General features: G+C 52.4%; 1 pseudogene; it reads left to right on the top strand.

Moving 5' to 3' along the window:
- The first annotated feature begins 13,134 nt into the window (after nucleotides 1-13,134).
- LOC147353079 (thyrotropin-releasing hormone receptor pseudogene) lies at nucleotides 13,135-15,447 on the top strand (annotated as a pseudogene).
- Nucleotides 15,448-15,675: the final 228 nt, after the last annotated feature.

The raw sequence follows: 15,675 nt of genomic DNA, 5'->3' as shown, positions 1-15,675 counted from the left end.
CAGCATAAAGTTAATCCTTTTCGGGAAATGAGTTTAAATAGCAAAACTTAGACATTTAAAATTGCTTACTAGGGACTACATACCTCCTTCTGTGTTAAATACCAGTTCAACACAAAAGTAATCGTTTTCGAAAAACTGAGTTTAAATTGCAAAGTTTAAACATTTTAGAAACTTTCTGTGGTACTAAATAGCTCTTGCTTTATCAAATATAATCAGTCCAACACAAAATTTAATCATTTTTTTGATACTGAGTTTGGAGAAGGAAATTGTAACCTCGTCCAGTATTCTTGCCTGGAGAATCCCATGGACGGAGAAGCCTGATAGGCTACAGTCCACGGGGTTGCAAAGAGTCGGACACGACTGAGAGACCTCTTCACTTTAAATGTCAAAGCTTAAAAGTTTTAAACTAATCCCCATGCTGTTGAAAAGTACAACAGGTCAAAGATCTAATCACTTATCAAGCCTTAATACCTAATCTAACTGATGTTGAAGCCTGTCCCTAGAGTGGAAATTTAAACCCATCAGTCTGCAACCCAACAGTCTGATCAGCACTAGGGAGGTGCCCTGTGTAAGACCTGTCCCCTCCCTAAGGTAAGGCACCCTTGTTGGAGCAACCTATCCTCTTAGCTTCCTTTTTCCACCCTCTGTGCCCATAAAGACCCAGTTCCCCCCAGTCTCTCCCATCAGGAAGCTTCCATAAGCCTCTTATCCTTATCCCTTAGAGGGCAAACAGAATGAAAACCACAATCACAGAAAACTAATAAAACTGATCAAATGGACCACAGCCTTGTCTAACACAATGAAACTATGAGCCACGCTGTGTAGGGCCACCCAAGATGGACAGGTCATGGTGGAGAGCTCTGACAAAACGTGGTCCACTGGAGAAGGCAATGGCAAGCAACTTCAGAGTTCTTGCCTTGAGAACCCCATGAACAGTATGAAAAGGCAAAAACATACGACACTGAAAGATGAACTTCCCAGGTCCGTAGGTGCCCAATATGCTACTGGAGATCAGTGGAGAAATAACTTCAGAGAGAATGAAGAGATGGAGCCAAAGCAAAAACAACACACATTTGTGGATGTGACTGGTGATGGAAGTAAAGTCTAATGCCATAAAGAACAACATTGCATAGGAACCTGGAACATTAGGTCTATGAACCAAGGTAAACTGGAAGTGGTCAAACAGTAGATGGCAAGAGTGAACATCAACCTTTTAGGAATCAGTGAACTAAAATGGACAGAAATGGGTAAATTTAACTAAGATGACCATTTTATCTACTAATGTGGGCAAGAATCCATTAGAAGAAATGGAGTAGCCCTAATAGTCAACAAAAGAGTCCAAAATGCAGTACTTGGGTGCGATCTCAAAAACAACAGAAAGAACTCTGTTCGTTTCCAAGGCAAACCATTCAGTATCACAGTAATCCAAGTCTGTGCCCCAACCAGTAATGCTGAGAAGCTGAAGCTGAACGGTTTTATGAAGACCTACAAGACCTTTTAGAACTAACACCCAAAAAAGATGTCCTTTTCATTATAGGGGACTGGAATGCAAAGTAGGAAGTCAAGAGCTACTTGGAGTAACAGGCAAATTTGGCCTATGAGTACAAAACGAAGTGGAGCAAAGGCTAACAGAGTTTTGCCAAGAGAACGTACTGGTCATAGCAAACACCCTCTTCCAACAACACAAGAGGCAACTCTACACATGGACATCACCAGATGGTCAATACCAAAATCAGATTGATTATATTCTTTGCAGCCAAAGATGGAGAAGCTCTATACAGTCAGCAAAAACAAGACTGAGAGCTGACTCTGGCTCAGATCATGAACTCCTTTTGGCCAAATTCAGACTTGAAGAAAGTAGTGAAAATCACTAGACCATTCAGGTAAGACCTAAATTAAATCCCTTACAATTATACAGTGGAAGTGACAAATAGATTCGAGAGATTAGATCTGATAGTGTGCCTGAAGAACTATGGACGGAGCTTCATGACATTGTACAGGAAGCAGTGATCAAGACCATCCCCAAGAAAAAGAAATGAAGAAAGGCAAAATGGTTGTCTGCAGAGGCCTTACAAATAGCTGAGAAAAGAAGAGAAGTGAAAGGCAAAGGAGAAAAGGAACGATACACCCAATTGAATGCAGAGTTCCAAAGAATAGCAAGGAGAGATAAGAAAGCCTTCCTCAGCGATCAATGCAAAAAAAAATAGAGGAAAACAACAGAATGGGAAAGACTAGAGATCTCTTCAAGAAAATTAGAGATACCAAGGGAACATTTCTTGCAAAGATGGGCACAATAAAGGATAGAAATGGTGTGGACCTAACAGAAGAGATTAAGAAGAGGTGGGAAGAATACACAAAAGAACTATACAAAAAAGATCTTCAGGACCCAGATAATTACGATGATGTGATCACTCACCTAGCGCCAGACAACCTGGAATGCAAAGTCAAGTGGGCTTTTGGAAACGTCGATAGGAACAAAGCTAGTGGAGGTGATGGAATTCCAGCTGAGCTATTTAAAATCCTAAAAGATGATGCTGTTAAAGTGCTTCACTCAATATGCCAGTAAATTTGGAAAACTCAGCAGTGGCCACAGGACTGGAAAAGGTCAGTTTTCATTCCAATCTCAAAGAAAGGTAATGCCAAAGAATGCTCAAAGTGAGTGAAGTCACTCAGTCGTGTCCGACTCTTTGCGACCCCATGGACTGTAGCCTACCAGGCTCCTCCGTCCATGGAATTTTCCAGGCAAGAGTACTGGAGTGGGTTGCCATTTCCTTCTGGAGTGGGTTGCCATTTCCTTCTCCAGGGGATCTTCCTGACCCAGGGATTGAACCCAGGTCCCCTGCATTGCAGGCAGACGCTTTACTGTCTAAGCCACCAGGGAAGTTCCTCTAAGAATGCTCAAACTACAGCACAATTGCACTTATCTCACACACTAGCGAAGTAATGCTCAAAATTTTCCAAGCCAGGCCTCAACAGTACACGAACCGTGAACTTCCAGATGTTCAAGCTGAATTTAGAAAAACCGGAGAAACCAGAGATCAAATTGCCAACACCCATTGGATCATGGGAAAAGCAAGAGAGTTCAGAAAAACATCTACTTCTGCTTTACTGACAATACGAAAGCCTTTGACGGTGTGCATCACAACAAACTGGAAAATTCTTAAAGAGATGGGACTACCAGACCACCTTACCCGCCTCCTGAGAAATCTGTATACGGGTCAAGAAGCAACAGTTAAAACTGGACATGGAACAACAGACTGGTTCCAAATTAGGAAAGGAGTATGTCAGGGCTGTATATTGTCACCCTGCTTATTTAACTTATATGCAGAATACATCATGCGAAATGCCAGGCTGGATGAAGCACAAGCTGGAATCAAGATTTCTGGGAGAAATATCAATAACCTCAGATACGCAGATGACACCACCCTTATGGCAGAAACAGTAGAAGAACTAAAGAGCCTCTTGATGAAAGAAAGAAGTTAAAACTCAACATTCAGTAAACTAAGATAATGGCATCTAGTCCCATCACTTCATGGCAAACAGATGGGGAAACAATGGAAACAGTGAGAGTCTTTATTGTGGGGGGCTCCAAAATTACTGCAGATGGTGACTGCAGTCATGAAATTAAAAGATGCTTGCTCCTTGGAAGAAAAGCTGTGACCAATATAGACAGTATATTAAAAAGAAGAGACATTACTTTACCAACAAAGGTCCATCTAGTCAAAGCTATGGTTTTTCCAGTAGTCATGTATGGATGTGAGAGTTGGACTATAAAGAAAGCTGAGCACCAAAGAATTGATGCTTTTGAACTGTGGTGTTGGAGAAGACTCTTGAGAGTCCCTTGGACCGCAAGGAGATCCAACCAGTCCATCCTAAAGGAGATCAGTCCTAGGTGTTCATTGGTAGTTCTGATGTTGAAGCTGAAACTCCAATAGTTTGGCCATCTAATATGAAGAACTGACTCATTGGAAAAGACCCCGATGCTGGGAAAGATTGAAGGCAGGAGGAGGAGGGGATGCTAGAGGGTGAGATGGTTGGATGGCATCACTGACTCAATGGGCATGAGTTTGAGCAAGTTCTGGGAGCTGGTGATGAACAGAGAAGCCTGGCATGCTATAGTCCATGGGGTCAAAAAGAGTCAGACACAACTGAGTGACTGAACTGAACTGAACTGTGCCCATAAAAATCTCCATTTTGTACAGCTTCTAGAAGCCTTTCTGCTTGCTAAATGGGATGCTGCCTGATTCATAAATTGTTGAATAAAGCTAATTAGATCTTCAAATTTACTCAGTTGAGTTTTTTAAACACTGATTTATTTTTAAAAAATTAACTCAAAGCCAAAGTGCTTTCTCTCGGACTCTCTCTCCCGCATGCGTGCGCTCTTTTCTTTCTCTCTCTCACTCTCCTGCTATCTTCTAAATAAAATGGAGCTGTAAGACTGATTTGCCTAAAAAAAAAAAAATTAACTCAAGAAACAAAAAAATAGTAATCAGCTCAACACAAAAGTTAATTTTTTAGATACTGCATTTAAATATCAGAGCTTGAAATTTTATACCATTTTCATGGGGATCAACAACTCTATCTTAGTAAAGGCAATCAGCTTAATATGATGTTGCCTTTCCTTGATCAGAGGGACATTATGAGGCATTTGGAGCATTTTTACTAACTGCCTTCACAGTCCCCTGGGCAGAGCCCCACCAAGCCTCCTGCAGAGCTTCAAACTCTCCCTGTTAGAATAGGAACCTGCACTTAGAAGGACCCTGGGCTTAGTCAAATGCTCTGCTGTCCTCGCCTTAAAATACTGTATCATTTTTTAAGAAAATCAAATCATTTTCACTTTGCAATGGGCCCTGCATGAATTAATAAGGGTAGGAAGAAACTGAGGTCATCAACATAGAGCTACCATACGACCTATGATGTCAATCCCAAAGAAATGAAACACAGAAACCTATTCACGAATCTTCCAGCAGTGTTATTCACAACAGCCCCAGAGTGGAAACAGCCTAGGGGTCCATCAACTGATGATGGGCCAAGAAATGTGGTCCAGGGAATTCCCTGCGGTCCGGTGGTTAGAACTCAGGGCTCTCACTGCTAAGAGCCTGGGTTCAATCCCTGGTCAGGTAACTAAGATCCCACAAGCCATGCAGTGTGGCCAAAAAAACAAAAACAAAATGGCTATCCATACAGTAGAATACTACTCAGCAGTATAAAAGGGTGAAGTCTGTCTAAGAAGAGATACCACCGTCCAATGGTAAGAGAACACAAGAAAGTGGAAGGGAGCTCTTGCCAGACCCCAGATCTCAGATTTCCAGGCTCCAGAACTGTGAGAAATAGGTGCCTTGTTTAAGCCCCCCAGTCTGTGGGGTCTGTTATGGTGTCCTGGGCTGACTAATACATTCCGTTTACATGAACTATCCAGAAGAGGCAATCCACAGAGTCAGGAAGTAGGTGAGAGGTTACCAGGGACTCGGGGAGATGGGCTGGGGAATGATTGCTTAATGGGAACAAAGGTTCTTTCAGGGATGATAAAAATATTCGGGAGTCAGCTAGTGGTGATGGTTGTATAACTTCATGGATGTCTAAGAAATTACTGAGTTGTGCACTTTAAGAGGGTGGATTTTATGGTGTATGAGTTATTCCTCAATAAAGCTATTATTATTTTTTTTTTTAAGGAAAAGAAGGGATATAGTAGAGGAGGTGGGGGAAAACCCCAACTGGGAACCGAGAGGTAGTGGGAGAGGCTTGAAGCGGGGGACTCCTCATTGCTGGACCTCGAAGTGTCCTCCCATTTCTCCCCCCGCCCCTGTTTCCTGCTTTGTCACAGCCCCTGACTCCCAGCCTCTCCCAGGCACTCAGAACCGCCTTTCTAAATCTCGGGTTGGTTCCAGTCTCATCACTCCAGCTGGAGGTCTCTCCAGCAACTCCCCCTACCCCCAGCATGCCGCCCCTACACTGTACGCCCAGCCCCCACCTGCCCCGCCGCCCGTGTGCTCACTCCTTTGCCCTGGACTCATCACATCTTTCTGTGCTCCTGGGTCTTTGCAGGAGCCACTCCTGCCACCTGGAACAGCCTTCCACCTTTCACCAGGCTCACTCCTTTCTCCAGGTCACACCTTCAATGGACCTCCTCCCAGGCCCCTGGCTGTCTTGGCAGCTGGGCGTAATCCCAAGTCAGGCACCATGTTACAACATCCAGAGTATGTGTGTATAGCAGGGGCAGGAGAGGGTGCATTTAGAAAGACTGAAAGTGGCCAAGGTGGGATCAGAGCCCAGGTCTCTGAGTCCAAATCCTTTGACCTTCAGGCCCCAGGTGAAGGATGCAGGCAGTGCTCTCCAGGCCTCAGCATTCCAAGTCTTCAAAGTGGGGCAGTTCACACCTGCTGCTTCCCTCTCAGGATGAAGGAAGAGATGAGGTGCCAAGCATCTGTCCTTGTGTGGAGCACTGAATCACCGCCTGCCTGGTGCCCTGCATCTCATGAAATCCCTGGGAGGCAGCCCCCGCATTCTCTCCATTGTACAGGCAGGGAAATAGAAGCTGTACCATTGCAGAGCTGGAATTCAAGCCTGGGCAGCCCGATCACAAAACCCAAGTGGCCATATCACGGTGCCCTGCTTGAGGCTGTTGAGTAAGAGAAATGTAAACTGTGTGGATGAATTATCTACTCCCAAAGAAGGTGAGGCTTTGCTCTTCCCGGCAGTTGGTTCCAGCAGGTCGCTGCCCAGGTGAGTTTGCTTCTCGGCGTCACCAGGGCTGATCTGCGCTCCCTGGAGAGGGCCTGAGCCCACCTCCCTCTCTGCAGGCTCCACCTGCAGCCTGGCTCTCCTAGGGACACGCACTCTGGCTCTGCTCCCACCTGCCCTGCCTAGTGCCCTCCGCTTGTCCCCGAGGTTTTCCCCAGGGTGGGAGCTTCCCCTTGAGCCTCTGAGGGTGTGTCCCGCCTCCTCAGTTCAGCAAGCTGTGCCCAACACCAGGGTGGGCGCGGGGCTCATTCAGTCCTCTCCCTTGGCTCAGAGTTCATCCCCTTGCTGCCGCTCCTCCCGCAAGTGCCTGCCTCCAAGTGCCTCAACGCAAGCGTGTGCATCCTTATGAGTGTGTCCAGGGGCATGGGTGAGCTCCCCACGAGGGCCACTGTCTGAAAACTGCAGTTGGGAAAGTGGATCTTCTGGAAGGATCCACCGGAGGTGGGAACCAGGAGGTCTTGCCTCTTCAAGTGGCCAAACCCCTGCTGGCCTCTGTGGCTGCCTTGTGCTGTCACCAGAGAGCGCCCCAGCCAGACCCCAGCATTTGGGGTCCCGGCTGGGTGGGCCTCAGACTCTCAGACACTCACAGGCTCTCCGTCCCCTGTACTGGTGCATGGTCACGTGGTGAGGGGCACGGGTGTGTGCAGGCTTGTGCACATGTGCACACACCCCCCATCTTCATCCAGACCCCACTCACATCACAGCCCCACGCAGATGGAGTGAGAGGCTGCGGAAAGGTGGGCTCACCATCAGGTGTGCTGACCTCAGTGGGGACCTTGTTCCTACAGGCTCCATTCCATCCTCTGAGGCACAGACTCCACCTGGCCTCCTTCCCTCCCTGGAGACATCCAGGGGCAACCCTGAAACCCACTGAGGAATGGCCCCCTATCCCTGCCGGTCTCAGGAGGTTTGCAGGCTCCAGGAGGTAGGGGGAAGAGCTCTGGGACCTTCCCTGCCTGAGGCTGTGGGCTTCTGTTGTCTCTGTGGCCCCAGGGCTACCCGCACGGCAGGGCCTGGGCAGAATGAATGAATGAAAATTGAACTAAGGGATAAAGGTCAGCTCAGTTCCCACTGGCAGGCCTTCATCAAGGGCCCCGGATTTCCTCCCACGGTGACGATCCGGGCATGGCACTTCTCACCCCAACACCCTCCTTCACCTTGTGTGTGTTAGTCACTCATTTGTGTCCAACTGTGACCCCATGGACTGGAGCCCACCAGACTCCTCTGTCCATGAAATTCTCCAGGCAAGAGTACTGGAGTGGGTAGCCATTCCCTTCTCCAGAGGATCTTCCCGACCCAGGGATTGAACCAGGGTCTCCCGCCTTGCAGGCCGATTCTTCACCGACTGAGCCACCAGGGAACCTGTGAGGCCAACAGAGCTCGGGTGAAGCTCTGTGGTCCTATCCTGAAGACCAGTAGGCTGTGGTGGCCAGGCTCCAGGAAAGCCCCAGGAACCCACCAGCCCACCTGTGGGGACTCGTGGTCCCAAGCAGCCCCTTAGTCCGTTTGGTGCCCAGTGGGTGCAGAGGACCCAGCACAGAGCTGCCTTGTAGGGACCCGGATCCTCTGCTGGTGCCACTGCATCAAGAGCCCAAGGCCCCAGCCAGCCTGCCCATCCTCTCTGCCAGACACCGGGTGTGTGAGTACCAGCCCTGGACAGCCCCAGCCCCAGATTTCACCACACTCAGAAGAGCATATGACAAGGAAACTGTAGTGTCAGCCCTCTGCTGCGGTGGCTGGCCCCCCAGCATCAGAGGACCAAGGCTGTAGGGCCACTGCTGTGGTGGGGGCCAGGCTCTGTGTGAGCTCACTGCCTGAGTGTGACTTTTGCCTTTTAACACCAACCAGCCTCATGTCTTTATGCAAACTTCTATCTCTGCTTCCAGCTTCTTTTGCACAAACATGATGTCACCCCCCAGGAGCACTTCCCACCCGACCCCTTCCTCACCAGGCCTGGAGCCACCCACTCCTCTCTGTCCAGATTTCAGTAGACCCCATCACTCAAGACCCAGGCATGCCTCTCAGATATTCACTGATAACCAGACAGCATGGCCACCGGCTGGCCAGAAGGGCCTCTGATGTAGGGCCACACATTTACTCTTTGGATCCTGGGCTGCAGGGACATCTAGACAGTTCCAGCAGGTGTCGGCACGGCCAGGTGGAGGGCCTTGGGTATTGACAGAGGGTAGCTGAGGGGCCATGTTAATGTGTGCCAGTCAGACACGTGGTGTTTCTTTGGGGTTTCACCCAGACACCGATCCCTCCCCTGGGCCCTGGAGCACCCCAGGGTGTGCTGTTTGTGACATCCTGAGCCTGGAACCCCCCAGCTGGATGTTCACACCACTTGCTAAGCCCCTGAGTCCAAGGACTCGAGGCTGACATTTTAAGAAGTGTCACCTTCCTCCTGCCTGCACCCTACTGTGGCCTTGGGACAAAATACAGGCCGGCAGCTCTTCATCCGGGCGTTTTGTTGCTTTTTCTAACTACGGAATCACCCGCATTCATCGGTGTAGGCGCCCAGGCACCGGGTGTTCCCTTTCTCCAGGCATTTCTGGAGTCACAGCACAGGCACAGTTGTGACCATCCACCCTGTGGTTGAGGACACCGACTTTGTAGAAGGAGAGATTTGGGCTCACACCTCAGCTCTGCCTTTGATCAGCTGCTTGGCTTTGAGCAGCCGACTTGCATCTGTGAGGTTCTGCTTTCTCTTTCGGAAAACAACAAAGAAGTTGTCAGCATGAAGGGACAGTTGTGAAGGTTACACAAGATGCCTAGGGCCATGCCGCATGCTTGGCACATGCCAAGCTCCTGGTGGACGGCAGCTATTAGACACTAATATATTCTTCAAACAGGAGGGAACACTTGCCTATCTGCAGCCTGCCCTCTAACTCGATGGAAAAGTGAAAGTGTTAGTCACTCACTTGTGTTCAACTCTTTGCGACCCCATAGAGTGTAGCCCACCAGGTTCCTCTTGTCCATGAAATTCTCCAGGCAAGAATTCTGGCGTGGGTAGCCATTCCCTTCTCCAGGGGATCTTCTGGATCCAGGGATCGAACCTGGGTCTCCGGTATTGCAGGAGGATTCTTTACCATCTGAGCCACCTGGGAAGCCCCATTAACTCAATGGATCATGTGCCAATTAGTTTTTCTCTAAGGCATCAGTTTTAACAGCCAGTTTTAATAGCATCAGGTCCTCACCACTCTGGACATCTAAGTTGTCAGTGAGTTCTCTTATTGTGAACAAGAACTCCATGACCACATTATACCTGGAGAAGCCACAGAGAGTTTCTGTGCTGCTGGGGAGGGAGTTGCTGGCTGCAGGACTCCTGGGACACACAGAGGGTATGGACACAGGAAACTGCAGAATGTGGTCTGTCTACAGGCAAGCTAATGTGTGAGCACTCAGGGCAAGTGAGGTGCTCTCTACGTAGGTGCTGGGTGGCGATGCCTCTGCCTCTGTTGTCTTTCCTGTCCAAAAGAGGAGCCAGACCCCCACACCAAAGGGCAAGAGGAGTGGTATAGAGAGAGGGCCCCGCGTGAGGCTGAAGGCAGATTCTAGTCCAACCAGGTGATTTCAGCACCAGCCAGGAGGACAGCAGTTGAGAGCTCTCTTGGGAGGGAATTCCCTGGGAGGGCCAGTTTGGAGGAGGGGTGATAGGGGGGGGTGGGCTGGGGGTGGTCCCAAGGAGAGGCAGGGAAATCATCTGTCCACCACGCACCGTGGAGCCCTCCGTGTGGCTTCCCATCATTCTAGGAAGCCCCAGGGGGAGCTGGGGTGCCCCCTCCGGGGCAGGGGGACTTGCCATCTCTTCCGCCACCCTTTCCCAAAATGCACTCATCCAGGACTCATGTACAGGAGAGTTCACAGCAGTGGCATCTGTGATCCCCCAAACTAGAAATGACACAGAAGTCCACCAACAGTCCATCCTGTGTGGACACTTTGCAGCCCAGTCCTACAGTGAAGAGTCATACAGCACAGGGGAATGGATGAGCCGGACAGTCACAGTCAGGCAGATGCCCACCTGCCAGTGTTGGTGGAATGAGCAGGACACAGTCCGCTGTGCTGGTTATATAAAGCACCCAACGGTCACAGCAGAGGACAGCAATCAGGATGTAGGCCAGGGCAGGGGTGGGGCTGGCAGGGTGATGGTATCCACACGCCCATTTTATTCATTCGATTGTCATTTTGTATTTTGAGCATATTTGTATGAGTACATTACATTCCAAAATCAAAATGTTAAAAAAAAAAAAGAGATTAAGACACTTGGTGTTGTTGGACTTTGTGGGAGACACAATTCAAGGGCCTGGCTCCTGGATGCTGGACCTGGTGACCAGGAATGTGCATCCTTCCCAGGCTCCTCCTGGGTTCCTGGGGTGCAGGCTGCGACTCACAGCCCATGGATGGGCCTGGGGATGAAATCTGCATTTTAAATGCCTCAGAGGAGCCAGGCCCCTGGCCATTTGGGGGCCACAGCAGGATTCCTGTTCTCTGAGCCAGCTGAGGGGTCCCTTTGGGGTCTCTTCCTGAAAGCTAGCCAACAGAAGGTGTGCCAGCCATTGGGAACACAGCGGCAGCCCCAGCCCAGCAGGAAGCATGGGGTCCCTGCTCCCTGGAGCCCCCAGGCCCAAGCCCAGTCCCACTCCTTCACCTGAAACATTCACGCCCCAACCGCAGTTCCAGTCTCCCCGCAGGCACACGCTGCAGGAGGCACTCAGCTCTGTACCCCCTTCTCTCCAGATGGAAGTGGGAGCCCCCCAGGGAGTAAAGGACTGGTCCACCCCCACCCTCCCCGGGTCTCTGCCTCATCCTGTGGGGTTCCAGAGGCTCAGCGAGCTAATGGGGTCCTTCCCAGCCTGGCCAGCCTGTGCTCTGGGGGAAGCAGGGGTCCTGGGATTTCTTCTCAGGGGTCTCCCTGCTGGGGAAGCCACATCAGCTGACTTCAGCCCTGTGAGGGGGGACTAGGGGGGACGACAGGGGGCGGGAGAAGTTGGCAGGGCCACGTGCATGTCTGTGAGCACCCAGCACGTCTGCGCAGCGCTGCAGCCTGCAGAACAGAAGCCTGTGCAGCTGCACCACAGTACCGCCTCTCCCCTCCCTCTGTTCCCCTGGAGGAGGAGGAGGGGGAAGGCCCCGAGGCTCCTTATCCGGTAAGTTTTCAGCGCTGCAAGTTTCTCCTGGGGGCTGACCTGGGCTGGGGGAAAGTGGTCCTGGCTGTCCGCCCGGGGGAATGTTCTTTGGAGAAAGGCTTGTGTGCAGGGGAGGAAGAGACGGAGGTGGGGAGGTGGGTGACCCTGGGATGCCGAGGTGGCAGAGATGAGTGAGCCCCCATCTCTGGGGGCAGGGGGCCTTGCCCATGGGGGAAGAGGGGTTTCTGGGAGAGCTCTGGGTTCTCCTCCACCCCCCATCCCCCCGACCCAGGGCTGCTGGCCTCTGTCAGCTGGAGGGAAATTCAGCCTTTGGGATCGTGCTGGCCGCTGGGCTCCCAGGGCAAGATAGTCTCCTCCAGGTAAAGTGAAGGGAGGCTTGTGTTCAGGAGGGCGAGGGGCTTGGGCAGTGTGGCTCCATGTGTAGAGAGTGGCTGCAGGCACCTGGGGGCACAGGCACGTGGCGATTTGTGTCTCTGAGCACCTGGGTGAATAAGCGTGGACAGTGTGTGTCTGTAGTTGTAACCAGATGCTCGGGTTGTGGGCAAGCTGTGATGTGCATTTATGTGCCCATGTGTGCATTTGGTCCCTGTGTTGTTGGTACGTGTGTGTGCGAAGTTGAGTGTGTGTCTGTGTCTGCACCAAAGTGGGAACACGTGTGTGTGTTGGGCTCCATCGGTGTGTGTTGGATGTGCTGTACGGGGCGATTTTGTTTCACGTGTGCTGTGTGTGTCTTGCGTGCGTGCCTGGGTTTCTGTGTGCTGCTGTGCAAGGAGGGCTCTGTTCTGGTCCTGGGTCGCTCGGCCACCAGGGGCCCAGACGGGACTCTGAGGGAGCTGGCGGGGGCCCTTCTGGCAGTGACACCCACAGGATTAAAGGGTGGAGGAGTGGGTGGTGTGTGGTGTGCGTGTGTAGGTGTGCTGTAGGGCTGTGTGGGCCCTGGGACCTCACCTGTTGGCCTGAGTCCCAGCCATGACTTCACTGCTCCATCACCCTGTGATGGGTGGAGTTGGGGGTGGCTGACTGGCATTTCCAGAGGTGGGGGAGCGGAGTCTGTGTGCGGCCCCCGATGCCCTGGTGGGCCTGTCTCTTTCGTTCTGCACAGGCCCCTGGGATTGAGCTACTGTTAGGGTCTCCAGGTGTGGAGACTGAGGCCCAGGGGAATTAAAGCCTTAACATTAACATTAGGAACAGATGTGGGACAGAGCCAGGCTCCAGGCCCAGAACTCTCTGTGTCTCCTGGTTCTGTGGGTATCTCACTGCATCTCTGAGAGGCAGTTTCACAGACGACCTGGCTGGGGCTTAGAGATGCCACGTGGCTTCCTAGTGAAAGGACTGTGGGCCGCCGAGCACCCAGGAGGCACTGAGTTGGGGTGAGACATGTGTCCTTCTGGGTTTAGTCTCCTCGCTGTCTCATGTCTTAAGCACGACCGTCTGTATTTATGCACCAGGAGACTGAGGCTGGCAGAGCCGGTGACTCGCTGGCTACATTTACGGCAGAGACTGGAAGGAGCGTCCCTGTTGTGTCCTCTTGGCCAAGCAGTCACGTCATGCGTGTTGGGTCCCTGTGTGTCCCCGGGGGCCGGGCTCTCAGGAGAGGCAGGTGTTTGTCCAGTGGCACGAGGCCCCAGCCAATGGTGTGGACACCTCCTGGAATCCCCCTGCTCCCCCAGCTCCTGAGAAGCCACCATGGAGAATGGGAGCGGGCCAGGCAGCCCCAGCACCATGTCCCTGGCTCCCAGTGAGGCTGTCCTGGGCCCTGCGTACAAGGTGGTCTCCATCTTCCTGGTGCTCCCCGTGTGCGTGGTGGGCATCGTGGGCAATGCCATGGTGGTCCTGGTGGTGCTGACCACCCGGGACATGCACACGCCCACCAGCTGCTACCTGGTCAGCCTGGCCCTGGCAGACCTCACTGTGCTGGTGGCTGCAGGGCTGCCTAATGTCTCCGAGAGCTTGGCTGGGCAGTGGGTGTACTGCGGCTGCCTGGGCATCACCTATTTGCAGTATCTGGGCATCAATGCCTCCTCCTGCTCCATCCTGGTGTTCACGGTGGAGAGGTATGTGCACCCCCAGTACCCGCCCCCGCCAACAGGTCAGGACTTCCTGGCTGTGGTCCTTGGTAAACTGAGGCTGCTCTCCTTTAATGAAGGGGGTTCTGGGTGAGACCCTGGAGGAGCCCGGTGGAGGCGGGCAGGTGCCTGGAAGTGGGTTTCTCATCTCACCTCTGCTGCTGACTTGCTGTGGGATGCCAAGGCAGCCTGGCACTCCTTGGGCACAGTATTCCCCTTGGGAATGTGGGCGCTGGACCGGACAGTCCTCGGGCCTGTTCCAGCTCTGAAGTTAACACCTGAGAGGCAATTCAGTGTCTCAGGAGGTAAATGCTGAAGCCCACTGACTGGGTTCAGTATCAGCTCTGCTCCTTCCCAGCTGTGTGGCCTTTGGCACATTGGCCCAGAGACTCAGTGTCTCATCCAGGGCCACACAGACTGGGGACAGAACCCAGGCCTCTGACTTACATACGCTGGCCCAGTCCTGCCTCTTGCCCACTGTGCCATCTGGGATCACAGTGTCCTTGACAACTTAGCCCGAGACCTTTGGTGGTGAGCAGTAGGAAGCCTGCCGGAACTTGCACAGAGGTCAAGGTCTTTGCAGGGGCACCTCTGCCTCGTGGGCCTGGCCAGATCTTAAGGGGCTGTGTATTCTGACTCGGGCCCACTCTCCCCTCTTGAGACTGGTGCCTTGTTCTGCCAGCCCCCAAGGCTGCCTCAACGTGGCCATTCCGCTCCCCAGATCTCCACAACCTCCCAGGTCCATAGTGAAAGGGCCGATTAAACCATCACATCACTTTCGGTTCCTCATCGGGGAATCTGATTGTCCGAGTGCATCAGGTGTCCCCACTGCAGCCCAATAGCCCAGGAGGGCAGGTGGGTCATGGGACCGCCCTGTGGCCTGGAGGTACATCGCCATCTGCCACCCAATGCAGGCACAGACCATGTGCACCACGGCACGGGCCAAGCGAGTCGTGGTGGGCATCTGGGGGACCACGTCCGTGTACTGCCTGCTCTGGTTCTTCCTGGTGGACCTGGATGCTGGCGGGTGCCGGGGCCTGTAGTGCGGCTACCCGGTGGCCTGCAGCCTGTACCTGCCCATCTACCTGCTGGACTTCACCGTCTTCTTCCTCACATCCCTACTGGCAGCCACAGTGCTCTATGGACTTATTGCAAGGATCTTGTTCTGGAGCGCCCTGGAGCACCTGCCACAGCTTGGGGACCAGCACGGGGACAGTGAGGCCCAGCCGGAGGCAAGAGCCCTGGGGAGACAGCCCTGTGAGCCAGGCGGGGTGCGGGGGCCAGCTGCCACGAGGCCAGAGGCTTCCCTTCATCCAGGAAGCAGGTACGAGGTCTCCCCAGGCTGGGGGGTGGGTGGGGGCGGTTTGCACAGAGATAGGGAGTTTCGGCAAAGGGGTGAATGGACGGGGCTGGGGGTGCTGGCTCCACCCCTGTTCACCCACTCACTCAGCAGGTGTCTCTGGGCACAGATTGTGTGCCCAGCAAGGTTCTAGGTGCTGGAAGCTGGGGAGAACAGAACAAGATAAACATCCTGCCTTTGGGGCTCATGGTAAGACAAGTAAACACTTGTTCTGCAGAAAACTGCCCAGAAGAGAGGGAGTTTAGGGGAAAGTTCAAAAAGGCCTTGCTGAGGTGACAACTGAATTAAGATCTGAAATTGGCAGCAGGGCAGACCAAGCAGATACCCAGGAAGTGGTTCAGGTGGGGAGAAACAGAGGGAG

Source organism: Bos grunniens, chromosome 18 (genome assembly GCF_055505025.1).
Source record: "Bos grunniens cultivar Pamir isolate PY7600 chromosome 18, Bosgru_T2T1.0, whole genome shotgun sequence".
NCBI lineage: Eukaryota > Metazoa > Chordata > Mammalia > Artiodactyla > Bovidae > Bos > Bos grunniens.
This window is presented reverse-complemented; position numbering and strand designations above follow the sequence as displayed.